This window comes from Vulpes lagopus, chromosome 7 (assembly GCF_018345385.1).
Source record: "Vulpes lagopus strain Blue_001 chromosome 7, ASM1834538v1, whole genome shotgun sequence".
NCBI lineage: Eukaryota > Metazoa > Chordata > Mammalia > Carnivora > Canidae > Vulpes > Vulpes lagopus.
In genome coordinates, this window is record NC_054830.1 from 118,338,873 (window position 1) to 118,365,811 (window position 26,939).

The window sequence follows — 26,939 nt, forward strand, 5'->3', positions numbered from 1 at the left end:
TAACTTCATTTTACTGACAAAGATGTTAAAATTCAGAGAAATTATGTAACTTGATCAAATGTACACAGGATATGGAAGATCAAATTTGAACTTGGACCTTTTCTGAACACTTAAAATTTTTAATGCATTCTTGATTATAATAGCATGCTTTTCTCTTGACTTTGATAATACTGGAATCATGTTTGTATGTGATCAAGACATAGGGATAGAGACCCAAATTGGGGAGGAGATTTGTGTTTTACATCTTTTTTTTAGATCATTATCAATCAGATTGCTTATGGAAATGTCAGACTTGCTTTATTTTAGTGCTGAACGATCAGTGGAGTACAATGGCACAGAATATCAGCGTCTACCTCAGATTAATTGAATTAATGTTTCATTCCTTGCATCCTCCTACCCCACCCTCACCATTCCCAGTATACACTTATATCCTTCCAGCTATGAATAACCTAGAGACTGGATATAAGAACAGATTTGTTTCTGTTTTCAGCCTCTTCCTTCCTTCCTTCCTTCCTTCCTTCCTTCCTCCCCTTCCTTCTTTTCTTTCCTTCCTTTCTTCCTTTCTTCTTTTCTTCCTCCCCTCCCTCTCTGAGTTTCTACCTTTTACAGAATTTTCTGGATACCTCATCAATATCCATTTTCTACTTTCAATTTCTAGATATTTCCTTATTGGCTGTTATGTTGGGGTTGATGCCACCTCTTGATCCAGACATGGATCTTGATTGGCTTAGACCAGTCAATATAATCTTACTCCCCTTTTCCCAATAGAGGGCAGTCACCTAAACCCACATAGCCTTTCTTTACCCTGTGGAAGGGGAGATTATGCAAATAGAATGTCCGGCACTGAGGAAGTCATTTTACTACCAAGGAGAAAGCCAAACCAAAGATAAAACTACTGTAGGAGGAGGGCAGACCCAAGAGAATCCTAGGGAAATGGTGGTAGAGCTGATCAAACCCTCTGAAGTTCTTACCTTTTGGATTTTTCATTTCTGTGGTCCAGTAAATTAATATGAAAGCCAATTTATTGTGGATTTTCAGTTACTTGCTTTGGAAAGTATTCATAATATATCTTTTCTCCTCTCAGTAAGACTGTATTGAATACCTACTATATTTCAAAGTTCTATATTATAGGTATCGAGGAATACAAAGAAGTAAAATCTCTCCTAGGAAGAAGGTTACCTTCATTTTTTGTTCTACAAAGTCCATTTATCGCACTTCCACACCTTTTTTACTGTGGACATTTTGTTCTGTTTTTGGTCCCATTGCTGCTCTGGGTGCTGAGATCATCAGGTTACCTTGACCTTCTGTGTTAGAACCCATATATCTGAGGAGAAGAATTACATACCATTTGGATTAAAAGATGTCTAGGACCAAATACAAGGCCACCCCTGAGGTCTCCTTTAATTCACTGATCTCTGGGAGAGCAAAAGCCTTTTATCTTGTCAGAGTAGAGAGATTTGATGTGTATCATCCTTCTTCTCTCACTGTCTCTTTACATCTAGTGAGGCCTAGCTGTCACAGTGGAAAGTGGAGGAGAGATGGAATACAAAATGAAACTTGCTTTGGCAAGTGTTGGAGTCAGAGGCCACATTCATCCAATGATGATAATGGTTATAGATGCAGGAGAGCCGAGTCCATGCTATTCCACCCAACAAAGTGTTGTCATGGTGGCAATAGAAGCTAGGAGCCTAAGAACTAGATAAAATATCGTGCATCCTGTATTGATTGTCCATTCATTATTTCAAGACATCTGTTGAACTCCTAATACATAGTACAGACTGGGAACCCAACCGTTCACAGGACCCTCACTCTGCAAAGCTCACACTCTAGTAGAGGGAATAGATACATAAACAAGTAGGTGTAAATGTAGAATGAGAAACATTAAAATAGAAGCAAAGGAAAGCATTCTCTCTACTCAACGGTCAAGAAAGAGTCAATGTAGGAGTTAGTACATAGATTGAGGAACAAACAAGTGATCTTGTCCATGGTTCTGGCAGATTTGGGATTGAATCTGATTCCTGATTCCTGGTCTGATATGCTTCAGACATATGTCTTAAAAGACAAATCATGCCACCGTGTTGTGAAGAGCCCACATGAATCGATAGGAAAGAAATATCCAGAAGAATAGAACTGAAACTGAGGAATAATTTTGAGAAAAGAGAGACAAGTACATCAAGAGCTACAAATACCAGTATGGAGGTAATCACTCAGAAGCTTGATGAAGCAAGAAACTGAGTTAAGCCTGAAAGGAAGCGCCTCTGTGGAGAAGTCACATGTTCAGTTGGCTTCCAAAATTAATCCATCTGAGAAAACTGCCATAGAGCCAGAGCAGCAGATTGCAAGGTTGGGAGTGGACAAATTGCTCTAAATTGAGATACTATGATGCTAGAGAGTTGTTCTACAGACATGTTATCAGATTCTTCTGGTTGCCATCTTTTCTGTATCTTTGGTGACTTAGAGTTCCTGGTGAGAAGTTAATAAAGACACACACTTCCTTGATCTTTTGTAGAAATTCATAAAGAGAAAAGGGGAGGATTTTAATGATCATTCAACAAATTTATATTGAGGGCCTACTTTGTGTTAGGTACTATACTAGGTGCTTCACGTTTTAGTATTTCCTAAATTATTTATACACCTTGTCCCTCATAAAAAAGTAAGACTGCTAAGAAACAATAAGTAAAATATAAGATGGTATAAGTTTAAAACTCTTTTTCCTGCTCCTACTTTCAACTCTGTGTAATTCTGATTTTTATATTAGATGGACTCTACAACTTCCCCATCCTTCCGGTTAGGAAAATATAGGCCAGTCTGCTTGTAACTCCAGTCTGTAAATTCCAACTCAGATCAGCACATTTAATTCTCCAATCTCCAATTTAAATATCTCCTTGACAGATTAGATACCAAGTTAGAATGAGTCAGCCTGAAGAAGAGAGGAGGCGAAATGCATCTAGCACATCTCCTCTCTTCTCGCTGGTTTCTCCTCCAACCTCTTCCTGCAGGAATGAAGAGAATAGATGCAGGAGGCAAAGATAGCCTTCGGTTACTAGTCACTTAAAATGTCCATGGCAAGAAGAGCCCCAGGCGTGCAGATCTTTGGTTTTATGTAGTTCTAGATGCTGCTGATGACTTCTGCTGACATAGTGGACTTGAGTAGGTGAATAGATTTGCCTTGGGGCAATGCTCAGATCCAGTACCCTACTCACCAAAGACAACTGAAAGAGGCACAGCTAAGCCTCCATGCCCTACGGGCTCATCTACCTCTTGCCTTCCTCCAATTTCTGCTGAAATGACAAGGACCATTTTTTGTCAAGGTCTTTTTTGTCAAGGGTGCCTCATGGCAGCCCATCTCAAAAAGAACAGCAGGATTTCAGTTTATATTGGTGACTGAATAACAACACAGAAGCATCAATGTCATTGAACGAAGAATTTATTGCTTCCATGTCCTAAGGAAGGAGGTACGCCATTCCATGCTGGGCCTTATGGGGAAATACCAGGGTTTGACCAGGAGGCAGAAGCAGGAGTAAGGGAAAGCCTGGAAAAGAAACTTCACTTGTATTTCTGTGGGAAAGATAAAGCAGAACAGGGTGAGCAACTTAGGACTGGGTGGATGCTTAGTCATCTGCTTCTTGGCCTTGGGTTGACAAAAAGTAGGGGATGAACTCAACTTGGTGTGTGAATTAGAGAAAAGAGGTGTTTGGGCAATTGGGGTTTGGAATTGGTTGGTTTGCATAGGAAAGGTATGTTCCCATGTGCTCTCTTTCTAAGAATTGGCTAGCCTTGGAAGGGGCAGTCTTTCCCTGGCCAGCAAGATTTTTAAGATGTCAAAACATCACAAAAGACAAAAAAAATTTAAAAACCAACAACAACATGATTAATATTCCTTCACCCTGTGGTCCCTTTGCACACTTCTAGCCAGCCTCTCCAAATCTCTAGACCAGAAAGGGCACAGTCTCTACCTCCAGGTACATCTCCTACAGTTGAGAAGACCATCAGATTCCTTCCCAAACTCCTACCCATCCATTCCCCTCTCAGGAAGCAGCCCTAAGGGGAGTGAGTACTTTGGGGGTTCTGTGCTCCAAGTGGGCTCCAGTCAGAGACACAGAGCCTTCCAGAGGCTGTCTCCTCTTTTTGAAGTCACCCTCATTATTTCTGTAGGATTGAACAGCAAGTTTCTACTTCTCATCCCTTCAAGAGAAACAAAAGAGAAACAAAAGCATCACCCAATGCTATAGACCGTCTCCTTCCCCAAATTGCTATGTCGAGGCCTTAGTCCATAATGTGACTCTATTTGGGAATGAGACCTATAAGTGGGTAATTAAACTCAGTGAAGTCCTAAGGACGGGGACTTGATGTGATAAGATTAGTGTCCTTCTGAGAAGAGACTCCAGAGAGCTCGCCCTCTCCTTCCTTTCTTACCCAGTCCACACAGAGAGAGGCCACAGGAGGATGTGACAAGGCTGCATTTGTCACCCGCTGGTATCACCATCAAGAATGAGAATCCCGCTTCACAGCCAGGAATATTTAAAACATAATAACTCCCTGTGAAAGGGAGGGATTCATTAGCCACATGGAATCTGCTTACGAGTGAATTCTGATTGGCCCTGAACACCAGGCTGTGTGTTATATGGCAACTCTTGGGGGGAAATGGCAGCTCCATTGAACCTAGAGCCTTCCTTTTTCTGATTTTAATCCCACTGTCTGGTCGCCCTGTTTCTTCCCCCCAGCACATGCTGCCTGGAAACGACAGTTGCTGCAGAGAGTGACAAGGGGTCCTCCATAGGCCACAGCTTCCCGAATCAAGAACAGGTGCAGTCACACCCCCTCCGCAAACAAAGATATTTTGTTTGAATGGGCACAACGTGGAATAATGGGATGTATTAATAGCTAAATAGTGTCTTTATTAACAGTAGAACAGCTGGCAGTTCTCTATGACAGCGCTCATTCCAATCCATTTTATCCAATTGCAGAACTATAAGCATGCTCCACCAGGGGACCACACGCAAGCAATCAGCCATTCAACAGCTCTCTAATTGCTTCACAGTTGGAAGTGTGTTCTCCTCAGCCACTGTTATTCTTTCAGGAGGAATTGTTGGTGCACTAGCCTATCTAGAATCAAGTGCTGCTGATGCAGATAAGCTGCTTGAAGAAACTTCCTTTGTTTTATGAGGCCAGGCTAGCCCTCCCTCCACGAATGGAGTCACTCCCTGGGCCTGGCTGATCAGAAATCCCGGGTGCCAGGAGGGAGGCTGCTGCGGGGTCTCAGCATCTCTGTTATCTCCTAGCAAAGCGATGCCCCTAAAGAGGGAAAAATAAACTCCCAACTCATAAAGATCCTGTTAGGCCCTGCTTGAGAACCTTTCTTCGGGGCATCCTACTGAGCGGAAGAATAGATTCAGTGAGTCAGTACAGATGTCTAAAGGCCTGCTGCTGTGCTCCCAGGGTCTGAGGGCCTGGGAGGTATTGGTGTCAGGCTGTAATCAGGTTCCACAGGTAAGAGGGAGGAGGGATGGGACAGGATGGCAGGGGGGCAAAAATCACAACCCACGAGGCAAATTTAGAACAAGGCCCGGGCCATCCAGGCAGATATAAAACTACCCCTAATTCATTCCCTGAGCGTCTTTATCAAGGAAGGATGGGGTGAAATATGGCTTTAGAGCGTCCGCAATGTCAAATAAAGGAGGCTGTGTTCCTTCCTTATTCTTTTCAACTACTGTTTAATTTTCTCCATGTGTTTGTTTTATTTGCAGTTTACCCAGCCTAAGAAAATATTGTTTGCAGAGCATTGTATTTCTGCCTTTTTACAGGGTAATTCCTGTTTGGTGAGTTTTCAAAGTATCCTTTGGGGAGAATATTAAAAAGCTCTTGGCTGTATTTAGCCCAGACAAATACAGGCAGATATGAAATTATAAAATCTTCCTGATTTGCAGGGCTTTCTTTGTTCTCTGTGATCATTTGGGGATTAAATGACTCAGAGGAATAAGAGTTATTGTTTAGCATTTGCCAATCAGGCCACTGATCCATCTCGGGCTCACCCCAGTTATTGTTGGGACTTCTTGTTTTGTCCTCATTTGCATATAGTTCCAGATAATAAAATGATAGGTTACTCCAATTTATCTACCTCCAATTTTTTTCATTTCCCCCACATGGCTTTCGAGCTATGCATATATATATTTTTTTTTTTTCATCCCTACTGACGGTAATTTCTGAATAAAGAAACACATCTTTGGCCATGACAATAGATTCAGATGAAATGGAAATCATTGTCAGGAACAAAATAGACCCTGGAGAGCTCAGGACAGTGGAAATCACCCATTCACAAAGAAAGTCGCCTGAGCTTTCATGAAAGGCAACCGAATGCAGGAGACCAAGCAACAGACTCCAAAAGGAGGCAAAAGGTCATGTCTTTTATGGGAGCTCTTTCATGTCGCTTCCACGATGGGTTAAGATTTCAGAGCAATCTAAATTCCCCACAAGAATTCTTAAATTCTCAGCCCTCCTGCCAAGAAAGTGAAGATGCATATGCATCTGTTTGGAAATCTCCCAAATGCATGTGCAGATTGGGCCAAGCCGCCTTCCCTGCCAAACATAGCGAGCCAGTCCCAGCCTCATGCAGAGGACTTCATTTTCAGGGCGAAGGCACCTGCAGACAATGCCAGGAAGGCAGGAGGGGGAGGCGAGGGTATTTTTGGCGACAGGATGCCAGGGTCTGCTTAGAGTGGAATAAACAAATCAGATTCCTCCCTAGTTAGTGTGGATATTTAAAGGGACACACTGAAACATGTCCATTTTTTTAAAAAACTAATATCTGCCTGGAAGACTGAATTTATCTCCCCACCCCTTCACTCTACCCCCTGCCCCCACCACACACCCACACCTAATTCAACATTACTGTCTTGCTGTTCGATTGAGTTCAACATCAGGAAAAGATGGTATCCCTGGCCTTTAGGATTCAGGGCTTCTTGACTATTTAAATCACAATCTACCATTTCTTGGGACATGTAGAAGAGTTCAAAGAAATCTCCATATTTACCTCTGCTTAGACAGCTATTTTCAAGGGAATATCTGACTGGGAGTATTGAACATGCCTGTGTTCCAGGGCAAGTTACTTCTTGTAGATAATCATGGCCACCATCTTTGCCCTCATGCCTTAGCTGGGTAATATTTTCATCTCAAAGTATGTCATATAGGAGTAGGAAAAAAATTGTGTTTTGACATCTTTTTAACCTTTTCCAAGTTGGACTTCCACAGTAGTCTTATGAGATAGGGTAGTTATTATTCTTACAATAATCTACATATGGAAGTACTAATGGTTCAAAGGATACATCCATAGTCAGTGGTACCAGATGCTTCCCCACTAAGATGGCCAGTGCCTTCATCAGAGCATTCATTAATTTTTAGTAGAAGCAAGAGTTCAAGAGAGGCATTGAGTAAAATTGCATTGCTCCTGGAGTGTCAAAAGCCATGTGTCTCATCAGGATTTCCTGAGAGATCTTTGTCATCTTGGCAATTTCTTTCTTTTCTCTCAGTCCACCTGTGCACCCAGTCAGAGTCTATCTAAGTTTTAGATCTTTTCTTCACAGATTTCTGGTGTTCTTATCCAGCGTTACTTCTAAGGCACATTCTGTGAGACTGTGTCCTAGTTTGTTCACCTGTGGTCCTAGTTTCCTTTTCCATATGAGTGATACTGACAACCTGAAAATGGTAAATCCTCTGATACCGTTCTAATTCTCATTGCCAACTGCATGGTGTTCTTGCCAATGCTGGCATAGCCATTTCCTGCTTTGGCTATGAGAAGGAATAGAAGGCGCCATCTGGGAAGAGTGACCTCCCTTCCCCTTGTGCCAGACTTGCCAGGGAGCTGCTGACCGTGTGTGCCCGAGGACTGGCTCCCCTCTCCTTGTGGCACCAAGCATGGCCACCAGCCCATAACCTGCTGGTTCAGCTGAAGGTCCTGTTCCCGTGGGCAGCGGGGAGGAAGAGGGGACAGGTGTCCTGACTACAGTGAGTCTAAAGTATGAGCTTATTCTTTGACTAATGTCTTCGTCATTCTTTTAAACTCTGTGTGGATTTGGTTTGGTTTTGGACTGTGGGGCCTGAGAGTATGACCTAGTAACTTTCTCCTGCTTTGATTAAGTGACTCCAAAGCTAATGTTTACATTGTCTGGGGTGAAACATGTCAAGATTACCTCAGGGCCTGGTGAAGCAGCGTCACATGTACCATTAGATTTATTCAGCTTCTGAATTTTTTTTTTTTTATTGAGGTACCATGGACATACTAACATCATATTAGTTTCAGGTATACCACATGATCTGATATTTGCATAAGCTGCAAAATGGTCACCATAATAAGTCTAGTTAACATCTATCACCATACATAGTTGCAAAAAACCATCATTTCTTGTGATGAGGACTTTTAAGGTCTACTTTCTTAAGCAATTTTCAAATATGCAGTGCAGTATTATTCCCTGTATTCATCCTGTTGTGTATTATATTCCCACAACATTGATTTTATAACTGGACGTTTATACCTTTTGACCCCCTTCACCCATATCACCAACCTCCCATATTCCACACCTCTGGTAACCACTAGTATATTCTCTGTATCTATGAGTTTAGGTTTTCCTGAAAGTGTATTTTTAATAATGAGAGATGAATTGGCTGAATAAATTATAGTACCTTTATTTGCTGGAATACCAAGAGCCTGCTGGAAAGGATGATGTAGCACTCTATTTATTGACCTGGAAAGATACTAGTGACACAATAACATGTATAAAATTATTTCACTTATGTAAAATTATAGCTATTTATATCCATATATATTTATTTGTGTAGACAGATATCTAGAAGGCTATTTATAAATTAGGTCTGGTCATCTCTGGGTGGTAGATTTTGATATGACTAAAAATGTTTTCCTGTTGTAACTAAGGTGACAGATATATTAACTCCCCTTACTGTGGTAATAATTTTGCAATATGTACGTATATCAAATATTACACCGTATACCTTAAAATTACACGGTGGCTTATGTCAATCATATCTCAATACATTAGAAAATCTTTATTTTCCTAATAGTTTGTGTGTGTGTGTGTGTGTGTGTGTGTGTGTATGATTTAAAATTTCTCAGAGTGAGACAATCTCATATTTAGTAGCAGAAGAAGGTAAAGCTAACTTCATTTTGAAAGATGTCTTGGTTTTTTCATTGAGCAGCTTTTGCAGTTCCACTCTCTTAAGCAGTATCAGAAAGCATTTACAAAGTATGTATTTGTAACTGAGGCATTTTTAGACATCAAAGAGTCATTTACATGAACCTTAACCCTACCCTTCCATAGCAAAATAAAGGGGGCCATGGAAGGCACTGACGAGCAAATAAAAATGTAACTTACATATTCAACAAACAGGGATAGTAAGTGTTGCTCTAATCCCTATTGCCTATTTCATTGGAAAGTCTGTGAAGGTACCAGGCAGAATCAATTTCCATATACATGATCTGGGTATGAAATTTTGAATGGCTTAGATACAATTGCCATTGGGATCTTAGAATTCCAAAGGTAGGCAAGACCTGTAGGTCATTTAATTCAACTGCCCACCTAATACATGATTCCCTTCCTGCATGTAGTGCTTGTATTTAATGAGAAGGGAGCAAGGTTCTGATAATTTACAGTCTGCCAGAGCTCTCAAGAGAAAAGAACAGGCTTTTTAATCTCTCTGAGAATATGTTCAAAAAGCACTTAATGGTGTTTGCTGGTGCTTCTCAGGTGAATTCTTCTAGCGTATAGTCTGGAGCACTGGGGGTAGGGGATGATGGTGGGAAGCAGGGAGGAGGGAGTCTTTGCAAGTTCTTAGGGCATCGTTGGAGAAGTATGACGTGACTCTTAGATAAATAATGGCGATCAGCATTATTTCTTTGTGAATAATAATACATAAAGAATACGTGCACAGTTAGGGAAGAAGGAAAATCCAGGCAGGAGAGGAATCAAAGTATTTATGGAATGAGGCAGGACACATGGAGGGAAACATTGCCTCTAGAAGTAAGAATGAGAGGGAGCAGAAGATGATGGAATAAAGGTAACATTCACAAGAGAAGAAAAACTCAAATGACTTTTGATATGCCAACACTGGGATGTCTAAATAGCAGTACACTGATTTTCTGTGACAGGAAAATCTCAGGATCGACAAATCCAAAAGTGTCTTATTGTCCATATTCATACAATGCATTCACTAAGCACCTAGGCAGCAAAATCTTTTTTAGCTTGTCCAGAGATTTGCCTAAAAGGAAAAAACAGAACAAAAATAGGGATCTTTACCAGTGGCTCCTATATGATGTGTGGATAGAAATCAGAGGCCCATGAACTCGAATGGGGGAAAAAAAAAACCAAACACCTTTGTTTTGCCTAATCTGTAACTAAAGTTGATGTTTCTTTCAATTATGAGTGTAGGCAAAACCTCACACTAACAAGTATGACAGGCACCTGTGACTTTGTCACCAGTGAGACTCACCGAGACTTCTGTATCATACTACAGTTTCTGCAGGATTGTTGTGAATGCTGCTTACTTACCTCAGAATGATGGTAGGTATCGACCCTCTGTCCAATTCTGTTATTTCATGGGTTAATAAAAGAGCACAAACATTGCTATATCACAAGTGTGTTTGTTTAAACATTGTGATAAGTACTTTTAAAGATAATTAAAACATATTAATATAAAATATCATTACATTGATAACTATATTCCCAGAAGAAACAGATGTATAGAAATGACCCTCAGGACACCTGCTCTGGGTCAGTGATGATGTGACTGTGATTCAAGTTGACAGACGCTCACATCACCATGCAAATTTTGCGTGTTCCCTTTTTTCAGTAGGTCTAATGATCCCAAACCCAGTTGAAATTAGGAAAGCTTAAGCAGGGAGGTACAAATATCCCATTTGCTTGAAGCAATTGTATTTTGCCCACATTGTCTGCACCATCCCGTGCATATAATGCTCCAGTGACAATCCCATCCAAATGGACAGACGGCAATGAAAGGGGGAAGAAATAAGGAAACTCCCATAGTTGTGGTGTGTGCGTGTTTCCAACAAAGGACGCACCTACTGAGCTCTGCCTCTTTGAGGCAGCCAGAGTGTGGAGCTTATAGCAGATGGTTCTGCTACGTCAAGCCCACAGCTGTGTGTTTCTGGCACAGGAACAATGTTTGAATTCCGTACAGAAATTTTGTGAGATATGTTTCTTGTTGCCTTTTCATGAATTTTATTTGGTAATTTTTTTTAAACCATAAAGAGTCTGGAGACCATATTGAGAAAATGCTGGCAAGAGAAAGCTATTCGTTAGCTAGCCAGATTTATTTAGAGAGGATCAATCACATAGAATTCCTGGAAGAGAGGCGGCCCGTTGGCATCAACTGTGCATCCCGACCAAGTCAGAGGCTGTGCTGTAGCCACTGTTCTGCTCTCTTACTATTAAATTCTTGACAAAGCCAGGGAGGAGTGAGCATTTCTGTGGGCAACAAATAGAAGGCTAGGACTCCTCAGTATCTAGAAAACTCATTTATTCCCTGAGTTTGTCCAACACATAGCATTTCAAATTGAGGAGGCAAGACGTAGATGACATTCACAAGTTTTGGAGCAAAAAAGGTGCAGTGTTGCCTGGTTTTATAGAAATGGTGCCTGGTCACAACTGGGTCTACGATGAAGGATGTCTGCTGTCTTATTCTAGAACTACATGAGATAAAATTATTGGAGGCTTTCCATATCCACTGTACCCCATCTCCCTCCAGGGAAGCTTTAACCTTGCACATGGGGTGTGTATGTATGTGTGTATGCATGTGTGCATGCCCAGACCCCAGTTCCATTTTGGCTGGGAATTCCTGATTTTTTCCAAGATAATCCAGCAAGTCCAAGTAAACCCAGACCTAGGACATGGGCGTCTCTAATTCCGACCACATGTTTAATTCAGTAGGACCCACTGATGTATTTAAAGAATCCTGAACTAGCCACTTTGTTTCAAGCAGAGATATGAATGTCAGGTGGGTTGTAAAACATTTTCTGTTTTTAAAGAAAATGCATACTCTCCCTCTGGAAGTCCTGTCATTTCCTCTGGTTCCCTAATCCTCAGCTTGCTGTCTGAAATAAATTTTGGATCATTTCCACTATGTTGTTGAAAGGCAAGGCCCTAGGGACTGCTACTGTTATCAGAGATGGGGTCCACGGCCATGGAGGGCACTATTCACTAGTGAGCCTGGTGGCCTGCAGCTGGCACCAGCACTCACTCTGGGCTGTCTTAGGAGCTGTTCCTCTGACAGACAGGACTCTGCAACCAGGGTCAGCGCTTTGGCAGCTGCTCACAGGGGCGGATTCTTCTGCCTCACATTTGATGGATAGACCAGAAGAATCTGGCAGTGAGATCCATATCAATGGCTTTGGCCAGCGTTCCCTTTCATGATTTTCTTGCCTTTCCATTCCGTGTGAGATTGAATTTGAAGTTGGTTCCATTCTATAGCCTATGGCAGTGGGCAAATGAGATGAAACCATGCAGAGCCATTGCTGCATACGGCTTGCACGCCAAAGCAGATTTCTGAAAAACAGAAATGACAAGGGTGGTTGGGCCTGACCGGTTTGTTATAAGAGCTGAGCTTCCACTGAGGAGTTCTTCAGGGAGGCTGCGAGGAGGAGGAGGAGGTGCTGGAGTTTTAGCAATCTTCACTTAACTGGCTTTCCTGGAGAAAAAAATGAAAGTGTGCTTTCAGCTGGGTTTGTGGTATTGCTTTGTCAGTAATCAAGAGGCTCTTTGGACTCAGCATCGGTAAAGAAAGCCAGAATAACTGGGGATGGCAACAACAAGATGATGCCATCTCTAAAGAACAGAAGCCCTCCCCCACCATACCCATCCTGGCCCCAACCTACCCACCTTCCACCACCAGGCAGGCAACTTTGGGAGCAGAGGTCATCTCATTGATAATGTAATTTGCCATAAAATTGCCTCTTCCTTCTGATAATCTTACATTGCTGCTATTTCTTTTGCAATATTTTCTTCCAGTCTGTGGCTTGTGTTCTAATTTTCTTGACAGTGTCTTGCTCAGAGTGCATGTTTTGAATTGTAATCAAATTCAGCTAAGGGGTTCCTTATTTCATGGATTGTATTTTTCGTGTCATATCTCACAAGTCATCCCCATTCCCAACATCATCTGGGCTTTTGCCTATGTTAGGTTCCAGAAATTTAACAATTTTGTGTTTTACATTTGGGTCAATGATCCATTTTGAGTTAATTTTTTGTGATGAGTGTAAGGGTTATGTCTAGAGCCATTTTGGGGGGGGGGCATGTGGCTGTCCAGTTGTTCCATCACCATCTATTTGAAAAGATTATCTTTGCCTGTGCTCCCATATCAAACATCAGTTAACTGTATTCACTTGGGGTCTATTTCTGGGTTTTCTTTTCTCTTCTACTGATCAATTTGTCTATTCTTTTGTCAATACCACACTATCTTGATTGATATAACTTTATAGGAAGTCTTGAAATCGGATAGTGTCAGTCCTCCAACTTTGTTCTTTTCTTTTATTATTTTATTGGCTATTCTGGGTCTTTTGCCTTTCTGTGTAAACTTTAGAATCAGTTTGTCAATATCCACAAAAAACTTGCTAGGAATACTCTTGCTATTTCTTTAACATGGAGTTTCTCAGAATGACTTATCCTGGAGAAGTTTTGATAAATCCTAATGTCCAACCAATCAACAGCTCCACCTTCAAGAATTCTCCTGTCATTAGGCTAGGGAGTGAGGGAGAGAATCCAGTGGGATTCTAATATATCACCAGGGTTGGAAACTATGCACTCATTTTCATCATCATCATAACAATTGTAATGCCAGTACATTCTCTTAAAATTTCTTTGTAAATTCTTGGCTTGGATAGAATGTTCTCAGGAACATGCCTTCTGCCTCTTCCGGCATGGCTGTGCACTTTCTAGATGTTCCTCATTTCCTGTGGCTTGCACTGTGCAGGGAAAAGCTTGACCTACCTCAGACAAAGTTGCATACGAGGACAGTTTTTTCTTCTGATGCAAATTTTACAGCCTCCCCCATTCCCTTTAGTGACAGTTTTTAAAGGAAAAAAAACTTTCTAAAAAGATATGATCATGAATCAGTGATCAGATATAAAATCATGGTGATACCCACTCTCAGAACTCTTGCTCATGTCTACATTTTCTCCACCCAACCCTGCCAACCTTCTTTTCTTTCATTTTCATTTTCTCTTTTTTCCTTGTCCTTTTCTCGTCCATCATTCTATCCTTTGTCTTTAAGGATCACTTACCTGCTATCATCCTGTCCCTTGCATTTTTTCATCTTCTCACCCTCCCTTAACCTTTGTTTCTTGGTCTAGGGTTCCTGTTCTCAGAAAGGGTTCAAGAAGGCAGTTTAACTTGTTCATTAACTCTGGCTGGGGGAGGAGGAGCAGATTTGCATGAATAAAACTGAGTAATCAGAGGTTGATTTAATCAAAGAAAGAGCCCATGTGTGGAGCATGAACATACTTGAGATGTCACCTTGGAAACGTTATTCAGCTACTCTAGGGCTTTACTTTCCTCATCTGTAAAAAAGGGACCTGGTGGCATGTGCCTCTTTAGGTTGTGTGTGTCCATTAAATGAGTATATGTTTAGCTCTCTACTGGTCAGGCAGTTAACTGTTCAGTAATTGTTATATATGAGTATCATTGCTACTCCTAAGGTTAGTGAGTAGCCCTTCTGATGGGAGAGGGAAATGATTGCTTGAACAAACGATAAGAACAATTCATAATTTATGCCTGTATTGTTTTGATGGCAATGTTATTCACTTATGTAAGCTAATATTTCCTTTCCTGACACCTAATTTGCTTATAAATGTCTGTATTCACATCCTAGGTGAGTTTCCAAGTGAATTTTTTTTTTTTTTTTTAGAGTAAAGCTACTCCTATTCCTATGGGTCTGCCATGGAATTAAGTGGTTGAAAATTGTTAATCTGCGTGTGACTAGTCTCTGTATCATATATCCTATATCATCTCCTAGAACTCTGCTTTCCCCTTTTGTGGCACCTTCTCATCTGCTGACAGCTACCAACATTCAACTACCTTGAATCTTTAGATCCCATAATAGATGAAGGGGATGTGAGCTGAAAGTAGTGATACCCTCCTTTCTCACTCATTCTTACCCAAGAGAAGGACTCAGGAGTCACATGGTCATAAGAAGTTTGGAGTAATATGGCCAGATGGGGGCTGCAAGGGTATGTCTCCTTTCCTCTAAAACCATATATGTTCACAGGAAAACTTTTATGGGGAACTCCTTCTTTGCCTATGGGATTAGCTTAAGTGAGATATGGGTAATCATTTCATCTATGATACAAGTAAGGGACCAGTCATTTTAGCCTAGGACTGGGGGATTTCTTAGAATATGGGAATTTCATTATGAAAATAAGGACAGTGCTGGGCCAACTGGGTGGCTGGTCATCCTAGAAATAAGAACTACACATTGGATAGAATTATTTAACTATGAACAAAATATTTCCATGTTAATTGATATATAAAAGTGAAATAATAGATTCTGAGATATAAAAAAAGTTTTCTAATTTGCACTGGGGCCAATGCCTGACCTCCTTCAAACCCTGCTCTACTTCCCATCTCCATAAACATAAGTCCTCAGCTTAAGAAGTGAAACTCCCTTCTCTATATTGAAGGATGTTGTGTTAGTTATCTATCACTGTGTAACAGATGACCCACAAAAACAACATAATCATTTGTAATCTTCTGGTTTCCATTGGGTTGGGAATTCAGACAGGTCACAGCAGGGATGCCTTCTATCTGCTCCAACTTGTGAGGGCTGAAATCACCTGAGAGCTGAAAGGTGGAAGAGCTGAGACCTGAAAGCCTTCTTCCAGGATGGTTCAATTCCATGACCTCTCCATTAGGCTGCCTTCCATTGGGTTGTGGTGTCTTTACAACATGGCGGCCAACTTCCTGTGAGAGCTGGTAATCCAAGAGAGAACATGGCAGGAATGGAAGTGCCTTTTAGGAGCTGGCCTTGGAATTCCCATGTCATCTCTTCCACTGTGTTCTATTCATTGGAATTGAGTCCCTGATGCATTCCACAGCCAAGGGGAGAAGTGAGTTCTATTTTTTTTTTTTAAGATTTTATTTATTTATTCATGAGAGACAGAGAGAGAGAAAGAGAGAGAGGCAGAGACACAGGCAGAGGGAGAAGCAGGTTCCATGCAGGGAGCCTGACGTGAGACTCAATTCTAGGTCTCCAGGATCACTCACTGGGCCAAAGTAGAGCACCAGTGGTGGTATGATGATGCAAATCTTCCTCAAATGCTGGTTTCATCCTAAAAGTAATAATAATACAGTAGCTTACAATAACAGAGTACTTATCTTCCAGATACCTCATGGGCATTCTCTTGCTTATAATGCACACCACACTAATGCACTGGTTTTATTATTATTCCTGTTCAGCAGATGAAATGGAGGCCTACTCAAGCCTGCATACAGAGTGGTTAAATAATTTCCCCTAGGTCACACAGTAAGGGCTAGGGCTGGGGTTCAAACACAGGTAAGTCAGCTCCAGAACCCTTTGGCTATGTGTGATCACATTACAGTGATTTTTTTCCCTCTGAAATCTAAGAAGACAAGTTTTATGATTTTATCAGATTATTTTATGACTCTCTCTAGTGGTCTGTGTAAAAATCCTATCCACCTCAGTGAGTTCACAGTTTCTGTTTAATCTTATGTCAGACAACTTTGGCCATCATAAGAAATTATATTTTGGAAGGGAGAGTCAGGGGGTTGTTTGCAAGCTATTGAAAACCTTGTTGGTATGGTGAGGACTGCCCCGTCCACCACAGGTGGCCATTTTGAGATCAGAAGGAAGTAATGAATGAAAGCAGTATGAAATCCATGAAAGTCTCTTGAGTTAATACATGCTTCCTCACATAAGGTGGCATCTCTGTGTCCTGTTCTGTTTCTGTTTCTGTCTCACAACCTGAAGCAAAACAAAATGACATTAAGATAATTTGGAGAATCATTATTAATTTGGATTCAGCTCATGAAGACTCTTGGGGTTTTCTCCATTGAGTGTTTTTCTTGAGTAGTTTTTTTTTCTCCCACCTGCTCCCCAGTGCTCTATGAACTTGCCAGCTTAATGTTAGCGAGACTGGCAAAGTCCAAAGGTGCTTATTGTTTATTAGCTGGTGAACTCCCACTGAATGGCTTGCTGCCACCCTCACCAAGGCATGTTAATGCATGCACTTGACTTCGGCTGGAAGCTTTGATGGCTGATGAGGTTTAGTACAGCCATCCAAAACTTAAAGATGGACTTGAGCTTAAGGAAATTAATTAGGCGCAAAAGAGAATGACAGCTTAGAGGAGGAAACAGCAAAACAAACCAACCATGCAACTGGTCTATTTTATTTAGTTAACTGACACCAGACTTACTACATTCCAACAACTATTCTAAGCGCCTTTGAAATATTAACTCGTTTATCCTCGTAACAACCTTTGAGCTCACAACCCCTTTATGGGTCTCATTTTAGAGATGAAAATTTGCTCCGAAGCCCAGAGCCATTGAGTCACTTGTCCAAGGTCACAGGACTCATGTGGACCAGAGCTGGATTCCCGTCTGGGGATTTTCACTCCTGAGAGTCCTGCTGAAATGTGGCCTTGTGCAGTTTTGCCTCAGACACAGGGCTACTCCAGAAGGATCGCATCACGGCTGATCTCAGAATAAAAGCCTATTTCTCATTTGAATGCCCTGGTAGGCATTTCCCATAGAGAGAAAGGGGGGGGCAGGGGGCAGGGGGAAGTGGGGGGGGTATGGGATGCTCTGCAGCCAACCAAATGTCAGTAGCTAAAAACTCTAGCTCCAATTGATATATACTGCAGCGTGCTGTCTGATATTTCCCAGATGTGTGGATATAATATTAGAAGAGCATTTAATGTAATAGTCCTTTTGGCATTTAAATATGGGTGACAGGAACTCTTTAAGGCTGCCTAAACAGAGCACACAGGTGTTAGGAAAAACAGCTGTTAATAAAGGCCAGGTCTCTTCCAACAGAGAGAGAAATGGTGCAATAAAAGGGTTATAACCTTATGTTTTTAGGCTTATGACCTTTGTTTCATTAGGTGAACCTTTAACTGTGATAAACATCCACTTAAATGAATATCATTTCCTTACAATTACAGAAGGGTCATACATAATACACTAAGTCCCCTTGGCAGCCTACGTGTTAGTCATGCATATTTCATGAGCACTTTTATTCCCCAAGTCGCTTTCAAGCAATGCTCAATCCCATGGCTTTGGTGCCTAGGAGATAAAGGTCTTGTCCGTAAAGAGATCTCAGAGCAATTATTGTAGCTCTGCACTTTATCAAGGAGAGCAGCCGAATGACCTGCTTGCAACATCTGACCGGCACCATTATCAATTTTCTTAATATACGTGATTCCTCTTATTTATCACTGGATATGAGAAACATGTTCCTTGGTTTTATTTGCCTGATTTGAATTGTTTGAATGATGCTGAATGATATAAGGCCATTGGCCCTAAAGAGAACACTCATAGCCATCTAATGAATGTAAAAAGAAAAAAAAAAGTCATGTCCTCGTGCCTACAACATGCTCAATACTTGTGGGGCAGCAAAAAATAGATCACGGTCCACGGAGCATGGTCAGGCAATCTAAGTGAGTCGACATCTGTTTGTGCAATGTGATGTTTTTCCCAGCTGCATCAGCTGGTGGGAAATAAAGTGTTGGAATGATAATAAGCAGAAAGGAAGTTTGCAGTAACAGTGAAATATAAGCCTCTTTATAGTCTCAATATCTTTTGTGGGCAATTTCCCTTGTTCTCTTCAAGACTATTGAGTTCATCAAGACGGCCTCATCGTTTTTGAGATCTCCCTCCACACTTGGAATATGACTGAAGAAACGTGAATCCCATCTGCCAGCTTTCACAGGTCAACTTTCTGGCTTGGATAAAACCAAAAACCGTTTACTTTTTTTTTTTTTTTTTTTAAATGATAGCTTTAGAAATCTCAGCAACACAGAAAGTAACTTCCTTGTCTTTTGCTCCTCCTGCGGTCTAGCCTGCCTTGTTAGCTTTTACTGTAAACCTATTAAGATCGAGGCCAGGTCATGATCAGGGTATTGAATGCTATCTGTTGATTCAGCATCCCACCTTCCCAACTCCATCCTGCCCCAGATAGATTTGGGTTGGGAGCCTTTGTGTATTTTGGGGTGGGGGTAGCAAGGGAAGAGAGAGAGAGAGAGAGATTTCCTTTAAACCAGCTAAATTAATATTTACGTTGTTCCAATATTAGAGAAACCACAGAAAATTATTAATCTGAAAAGGTTATAATTATCTTTAAAATGGTGGCAGCCATTGAAATGTAAATCCTAATGTGTGGGGGAGAGGGCTCCTGTTCTTGGTGCCTGGGGCCGCCTGCCCGGCTGCCACAGCTGCAATTGATCATTCGGAATCAAAGGCAGAGGGAGACATCTCTGATGGCACAACCGGGGAGGGGGGGACACTAGCAGAGAAAGATGCTCTGTTCTTTGGGTCTGTTATCAAAAAAAAAAAAAAAAAAAAAAAAAAAAAGCCAGAGCGCGTTTCAAATCTCTCTTCTGTTGAATGTGCAGCCCTTCAAAGCTTACCCACAATAAATAAAGTTTTCAAAACCCATAGACTCGAAAAGATTCATTGAAATTTCCTCTGAATTAAGCAGCCTCTCTCTTTCCTTGCCTTCCCCCCCGCCCCCCCGCCCCCCAGTCTCTCTCCCTCTCTCATTACTGAGGCGGGCTCAGTTTGAAACAAATGTGAATTAGATGATAAAATATGAGACATCCTTAAACTCCTTTAATGCTTTCATTGATGGTATGGTTACTTTTTGGCCCGCACTTCTGCTAAGAGAATGTATTGGTTCCATTGTTAAAGACCCTGCTTTCTAAAGAAGAGAAGAGGAGGGCAAGGAAGGAAGACCCCCGTGATGAAGCGGGGACTGGAAGTGTGAATTCCCTGTGTTAGGCACAATCCCAAGGCCAAGGCTTCAGGAATTCACCAACAAATGACAGGCGACAACTGGAATCTCCCCCGGTCCCTGAATATTACTGACTGTGTAGACATTTCTCAAGGTCCATTAAATTCTATTTGACGTACATTAAAAAAGATTTAATCACAGATGCCAGTCAGCTAACCAACCCATTAATCTAGCTGTTTTTCCTAAGAAAATTGTATTTAAAAAGGTCTTTTTTCCCCAATTTAATTTAGTCATCCTTTTAAATTTCATGTATTTATCATGTAAATGTGCCTTATTTGCAAAAGAAAAGCGCAGGATTCAATGAAATAAATAGTTATTTCATTAAAATGGATACAAAAAACCCTGTGATTAGGGTAATTAATTTGCACACTAAAAGCTATCTTCCTGGTTCAGATCATTAATATTGATGGCCTTCGATTTTGTTCTCAGTAATGTTCCTTGAAATAAACTCAGAACTGGCACCGCGGCTGAAAGAGCAGCCATTGGAACACAAGTAAAAATGAGGCATCAGTGTGCGTTTGGGCCTCCCGCTCTTCCCTCTTCTTCGACCAAGAACTAGCTCGCAAGGTGAAGTCCTGTGTCCTGTGTCCCGAAATAAACTGGGCAAGTGCTGTCTGAACGGGTTGGTGCTGTTTATTTTATCTCGAACGTCAGTTATCGATGCCTGCCACTTATTGACGTGTGTCTTCTTTGGGAGGAGAAAAAAAACATTTAAATTGCAAAATAACGTTACAAGAGATTATGTCTAGCTACCACATACTGTTACGGGCAGCATTGCCAGATAACAAGGCAAGGGCTGTCAATATACCTTTCTCATTAGATTTGCATCTGCATATTATGCAAATGGGTTTGAGCAAGTTTCCACTTTGATAGCTCTCTGCCACAAGTTTGAGTCAAGGCACATATTTTGTTTCAGTTCTGTTCAGCAGATGTATTCCACCAAAGACCTTGTAGAAAAGGTGTCATATCAATGTGGTGCACTATTAAATGCAGCTGTAGGCTGCATTCACATGAAAATCAAATCCTGGAACAATTTTAGATTGCCTCACCTAGCTGTGTCAGCATGCTCAACATTCCTGGTGATGGAAAACAAATTAACATTCTGCTCTGGATGTATGTGTGTGCAAACGAAATCATAGAGCTACACGGGAGCTGGTTGGTATCTTGACTCGCCGCATTTCGGGGCTTGCTGACAGGGATGTTGCTAAGGCTTTTTAATTACAGACAGAAGTATGATTTGTAAGATTGGTTTTCATTTTTCCAAGTGCTTTTTTTTTCTTTGTGCATTTGAAGCTCCTCTTGCAAAAGATTATAAAGTTGTCCGAAGTTAGCCAAATTACCTTCTTGCCACTGCCCCCGGGACCGTTACTTTAGACCATTAAATTTTTTCCTAATACTGGGACTCCCAAATATAGGGCTTTCACAGGCTGTGTTGTTGCTTGGGTGTTGAAGTGCCTGTGCTAACATTTTAACACCGTTTTATTGAGTGAAGAGTATATGGCGGGCTCTGTCCCATCTCTTATCTTGATAGCATGTGGTCCATCTCTGATCTTGCATAGATCCGAATTGGTTCAGTTATATACTTTGAAGAGCAAAGAAATCAGAGATTAGCAAATGAGGACAGCTTCATGCATTTCTATGGTGTTTTCTATGCAAAACCAAATGAAAAACCTAGCCAGAACTCTCTTTTAGACACTTCATCTCAACACGGAAAAAAATAAATAAAATAAAATAAAATAAAATAAAATAAAATAAAATAAAATAAAATAAAATAAATAAATAAATAAAATAAAATAAAATAAAATAAATAAATAAAATAAATAAAATAAAATAAATAAAATAAAATAAAATAAAATAAAATAAAATAAATAAAAAATAAATAAAAAACACCCAAAAGCAAAAACGGAAAAGAACGGTGGAGGTGGGGAGAAAAAAAAAAAGTGGAAGTTTTCTAAATCTACTCCAAGGCTACTACTCACTGGGGCTTCTTTGCCCATCTTGTTTTGTGCAGTGCTTCAAGTGGGGCTCTCTAGGAGCTCTGTAATAAGGGAGGGTGCTGCTGCAGAAGGCAACGTGCTAATTAAAAAGAGGAACACACCACAAATCTGCTCGTTATTATTCATGGCAAGTGTGCAGCAAATCACTTAGCTGTTTGCTTTTAAAATAAAAGCTTTTTTTTTTTAACCCCATTTTTTTCTTTCTTCCCTTACCTTTTTTTTTTTTTGTTTCTTTTCTTTTTCTTTTCTCCCCCTAGCCTGCCTTGTTTAAAAAGACACGCATGGTCTCAAAGACTTTTTCTAAAGAATGACATTGAAAAGACATTGCCCCGAGGTTTGGTAGAGCAAAAGCCTGGATCATTTGTACTGTTTAATGTCATGCCTTTTCTTCCCCCTGATTCCTTTTTTTTTAAACAGCTATTCACCCATTACAATATGCCTTCCACAATATGCTTCCTTTAACTGACTCCAGATTAACAAGTAGGTGAGATGAGTAGGGAGTATTATTCCAGGGTTGTTGTTGTTTCCCTAGCATTAAGCAGGAATGGTAATAAGAAAAGCAGTTTTGTGTAACTCAGATCCCCCAGATGCTGACATGAGGATGGATCCGTAGCCTAATTATTAAGCCATGTTCATGTTTACTAAGACACTAGACACTGCATAAAGGGGAAATATCATTATTCTAGGAACAAAAATCCTCAGTCCCCCAACAGAGTCTAAATTCAAACCCCATCATCTGGGACTTCTACATTCCAGTACCTTACACAGGCAAAACAACAACTGACCCTGGCTTTCGTCATCACTAACCTTCTGCATTTGCCTTTTGGAAATCTGTCACCATTGCAAGGAAGCTATTAAAACTATTCTTTCAGATTTATAGAGCCTTTTCCTTTCAAGGCATCTAAGAAGTTTATAAATGAGCAGTATGGCCACACATTGCATCATTCCCCTCGATGTCAGACTCCTTATTTTCCAAGTGTCATGGCTCAAGAATATGAAGATTATATAGCTTCCTCAAGAAGAACACAGGAATAAGAATGTTCAAAGAACTGCTTGTTCTGCTACATCTGGGGTACTTGGGAAACAGTTTCAATATTGCTCTTCTTCTGCTTCATTTCTTTCAGACGATGCTGTTTAGATCAGATCTATAAGCTTTGGGTGGTAAGTCTGTTGTCTGGATATAAGTTCCACCTCTCTTTCTGATGCTCCTTAGATTTACAAAAATGTATTAAACTTTTACTCAGAAGGAGAATTGTTCATGTAGAAAGACAAAGCTAAACTGTTAAGTATTAGATTTGTGCAGCCATTTCCAAATGTCCTGCGTTACTGCGGGCTTTGGTTCTGTTTGCTGGGATTATTTCACTTCAGCTCCAGGGTGTCCGCTGAACATTCGCAGTAGTTATGACATTGTAGGTAACCCTCTACTCTTTGGTAGACTGGCTGGGTTTGTATGAATTCGCCCTTGGTGATCCTGTTCTATTCCTTGATGCTGTTCAGTAGGGTTCATGGATTACTCAAGGACCTGGGATGATCCTAGTGGTAGCTCCAAAGGACTTTCATGGCTTACATCTGTTCATTTTGAACCAGAGTGTGCTGCTATGTTAGTGTTGTCCTGATAGGTTGAACAATTGAGGAAATTTCTATTTTAGACGAATGGCAAATGCCTTATCTTTCTTTTGTTATAGGCTAAATTGGGCCTCTCCCCCACTATGTGTCTGTTGAAGTCTTAACATGCTGTGAGTCGTAACTCACAGCATGATGATATTTGGAGACAGAGCCTTTAAAGAGGTGATTCCCTTAAAATGATGCTACTAGGATATCCTTACAAAACTAATCCAGTATGACTGGTGTCCTTATAAGAAGGGAACATTTGGACACACAGAGAGACTAAAGATATACCCACACAGATGAAAGTTCATATTAAGAATCAGCAGGAGGGTGGCCATCTGTAACCCCAAGATAGAGGCCCCAGAGGAAACCAACCCTCTTGGCACTTTGATCTTGTACTTCTAGCCTTATGAACTGTGAGAAAATAAATTTCTATTGTTTAAGCCACCCAGTCTGTGCTATTTTGTTATGGCAGCCCTATCAAACTGATCAACTTCTGTTGGATGGTGTTGGGTTACATTTTGCTTGATTGCAGAACCTCTCCATTATGTCAATAGCATTCTGATGAGTAATCCATACAGTTCACCAAGTTTTACAAATGGCTGTCAATGTTAATTTCAAATTGACAAATGAGAAGACTGCCTCTGTGATGCTAATCTTCAAATGTATCCTTATTTTATTGGCAGAAAATCTGCTTTCCTTTTCTCCTTGGCAGTCTTGTATTCAAGAGAATTTATCAAGCTATTTCATTTTGAATTTTTAAAAGGAGGCATGTTTGTGAATTTTATTTTTCCTTAATTGATTCTTGTTTAAAAAGGTCAAAAGCACTCTAAATATGAAGATCAGGTTTATTAGATTAAAACTGAAAAGGTTATAGTCAATATTGATGTGATCATAATACTGGTCCTGTATTTATAGTTTTGGTGTTTTATTTATTGTGGATTTCTTGCATAAGTTTTCTTTTTAAACGTGTTTCATTATTGTATCAGTTTTATTGATCATGGAGTTTTTTGTGTCCCTTGCATTTTGTTCCTGGGTGCCTTGTGTGCCTCACACCAGTCCTACTTCTGGATGTGTAAGCAAGTCATGTTTCTAGTCACATCTGGGCAATCTGTTTCTGCCTCCATAGCCCATGGGTGCATGGCCCCAGAATGGCTTAGAGGCTGATTTTGATGGTCAGGAAACATCAGAGTGGATATTAGTTCATTACCTAGAAAATTCCAGGTCTTGAAGCTATTTCACTTTCCTGTAAAGAGGGAGAGGATTGGCTGAGCTTCTGACAGTTTTATAAGTAGGGGGAAAAAAATCCTAATTTGGTGTCATAATAAAGTTGGCATCAAAAAGGGGAAGGGGAAATCTCAAGTTATAGGGTACAAGTGGGGCAGAGAAGACAGAAAAAGAAAACAAAAAAGCACGAAGAGAAAAATCTGTAAATTTGTGGACAGAGCAGGCCTGGAAACCCTTCCTGTTCTACCTAAATGCTGGAAATGCAATGCAGACTATGAGAATAGCAGTTATTTTCAAGGGTATTGCACAACAGGAACCCTCATAGTCTCCAGGTGGGAGTGTAAATTTTCTTTGATGAGAATTTTGACAGTTTATGTTAAGGTTTGAATTCTTCATGCCTGTGATTCAGAAATTCCACTCCTAGGTATGTAGCTCAGAGAAACTCTCACATCTGTGAATGGAGAGATACTAGAAATACTCAAGGTGGCATTGATTACAATAGCAACCAAATAGGGAACAACCAACTGCTTCCTTTAGGGGATAGATAATGAGTTATGCTATATTCCTAGAAGGAAATGGTAGACAGTAGGTAAAATGAATAAATTAGACCTACCTGTGTTGATATATAGATAAATCTCAAAAACAAAACTGAAAACCACTGGTGAAGATTTGGAGAAATCAGAAGCTTTGAGTGTTGCTGGCAGAAATGTGAATTGGTACAGCTGCTGTGAAAAAGTTTGGTGGTTCTTCAAAAAACTAAATGTTTTGGTGGTTAATTTGATGTGTCAACCCCACTGGCCTAAGGCATGTCCGGATGGGGGGTGGGGAAGCAGTATTTCTGGGTGTATTCTTGAGCATATTTCTGAAAGAGGTTAGCATTTGAATTGGCAGACTGAGTAAAGATCGTGCTCAGCAACTTGGATGGGCAGTGCCCAATCTGATGAAAGCTGAATAGAAGGAAAAAGCAGAGGAAGAGCTAATTTGCTTTCTTTGTGTTGTGTATAGCTTGTCAAATCAGAAAGGTTTTCATAGCTATGTACAAATGCACTCCATTGGTATGTTCTAGGTGTCTGATAGAATTTTCCTCTGGATCTGTATGGTCACAGGAAACTTTGAATCCAGGTCTACTCCATTAGGGATAAGTAATCAATTTGAAAAGTTTCCATTTTGTCCTGATTTGACTTGATGGTGGGCTTTTTTAGGCAACTAAATTGTATTTCAGGAGGCTTGGAGCCTGCTTAAGATTCTTTCTCCCTCTGCTCCTCTCCACTTGTGCTCTCTCTCTCTCTTTCTCTCTCTCTCAAAAAACCAACCAACCAAACCAAAAAACCCGAACTACTATTTAATAACCTTCCTTAGATTTTTCTGCAACTGACATAAAACAAACTATGGTGTCTGTACCATGCTGTAGCTGGTTAGCTCTCTGATTCTAGGATTATATTATTCAAAATGACAAATGTGGCAGCAGGAGTAATTACCATCTGTGTCATAGTTGGGTGGTGGTAGTTAAAAGCACCGATAAGAGAAACAGAGGCAATGGGGCTAAAGTTCAGCTTCCCCATTTGTATTACTGCATTGATCTTCAAATTTTCTTACCAGTAAAATAAAGATAACAATGTCAACCTCATAGAGTTGCAATGACATAATGCCTGGATATACCTAGCATGTGACAATTTTCAAAATAAAATGTTTTTGAGGTGCTATCACTTGCATCCTTCTCAAAAAGTCTTATTATTTTCACTTTCATCATCCTGAAGATGTTTCTTTTACTTCCCAATGGGGAAAAGCACATTCAGATGCCTTTTTACGAGCTTAAAAATGCTAAGTTTTTGAATTTAATAATTCTTCATGACTGTAGTGATAACCTCTTAAAAAGTCAAGGTAAAGTCCACTACGTTTTTATACTTGAGTTTATGGGATTTTTTTTTTTACCCTTAATAGAGGAAACTGTATTTAAAAATTTATACTAGTGTGTTCCAGTGAATATGTGTGTGACCTGAAATGAGAGGTTTTTAGGGGAGAACATAAAGTATAAGGTGGCAGAAGTTCTGAATTATATTATTGTG

At 40.4% G+C, this 26,939-nt stretch overlaps 2 long non-coding RNA genes across 4 annotated transcripts in view; both read left to right on the forward strand.

Annotated features, from left to right (window-relative positions):
- LOC121494892 overlaps positions 1–26,939 on the forward strand; it is a 207,981-nt gene that overhangs the window by 102,441 nt on the left and 78,601 nt on the right. The gene's annotated exons all lie outside the window — the stretch shown is intronic.
- Positions 15,122–19,557, forward strand: LOC121494893. Its single transcript, XR_005988924.1, has 3 exons — positions 15,122–16,120; positions 17,546–17,766; positions 18,862–19,557. It is a non-coding gene; the product is annotated as an uncharacterized LOC121494893 (long non-coding RNA).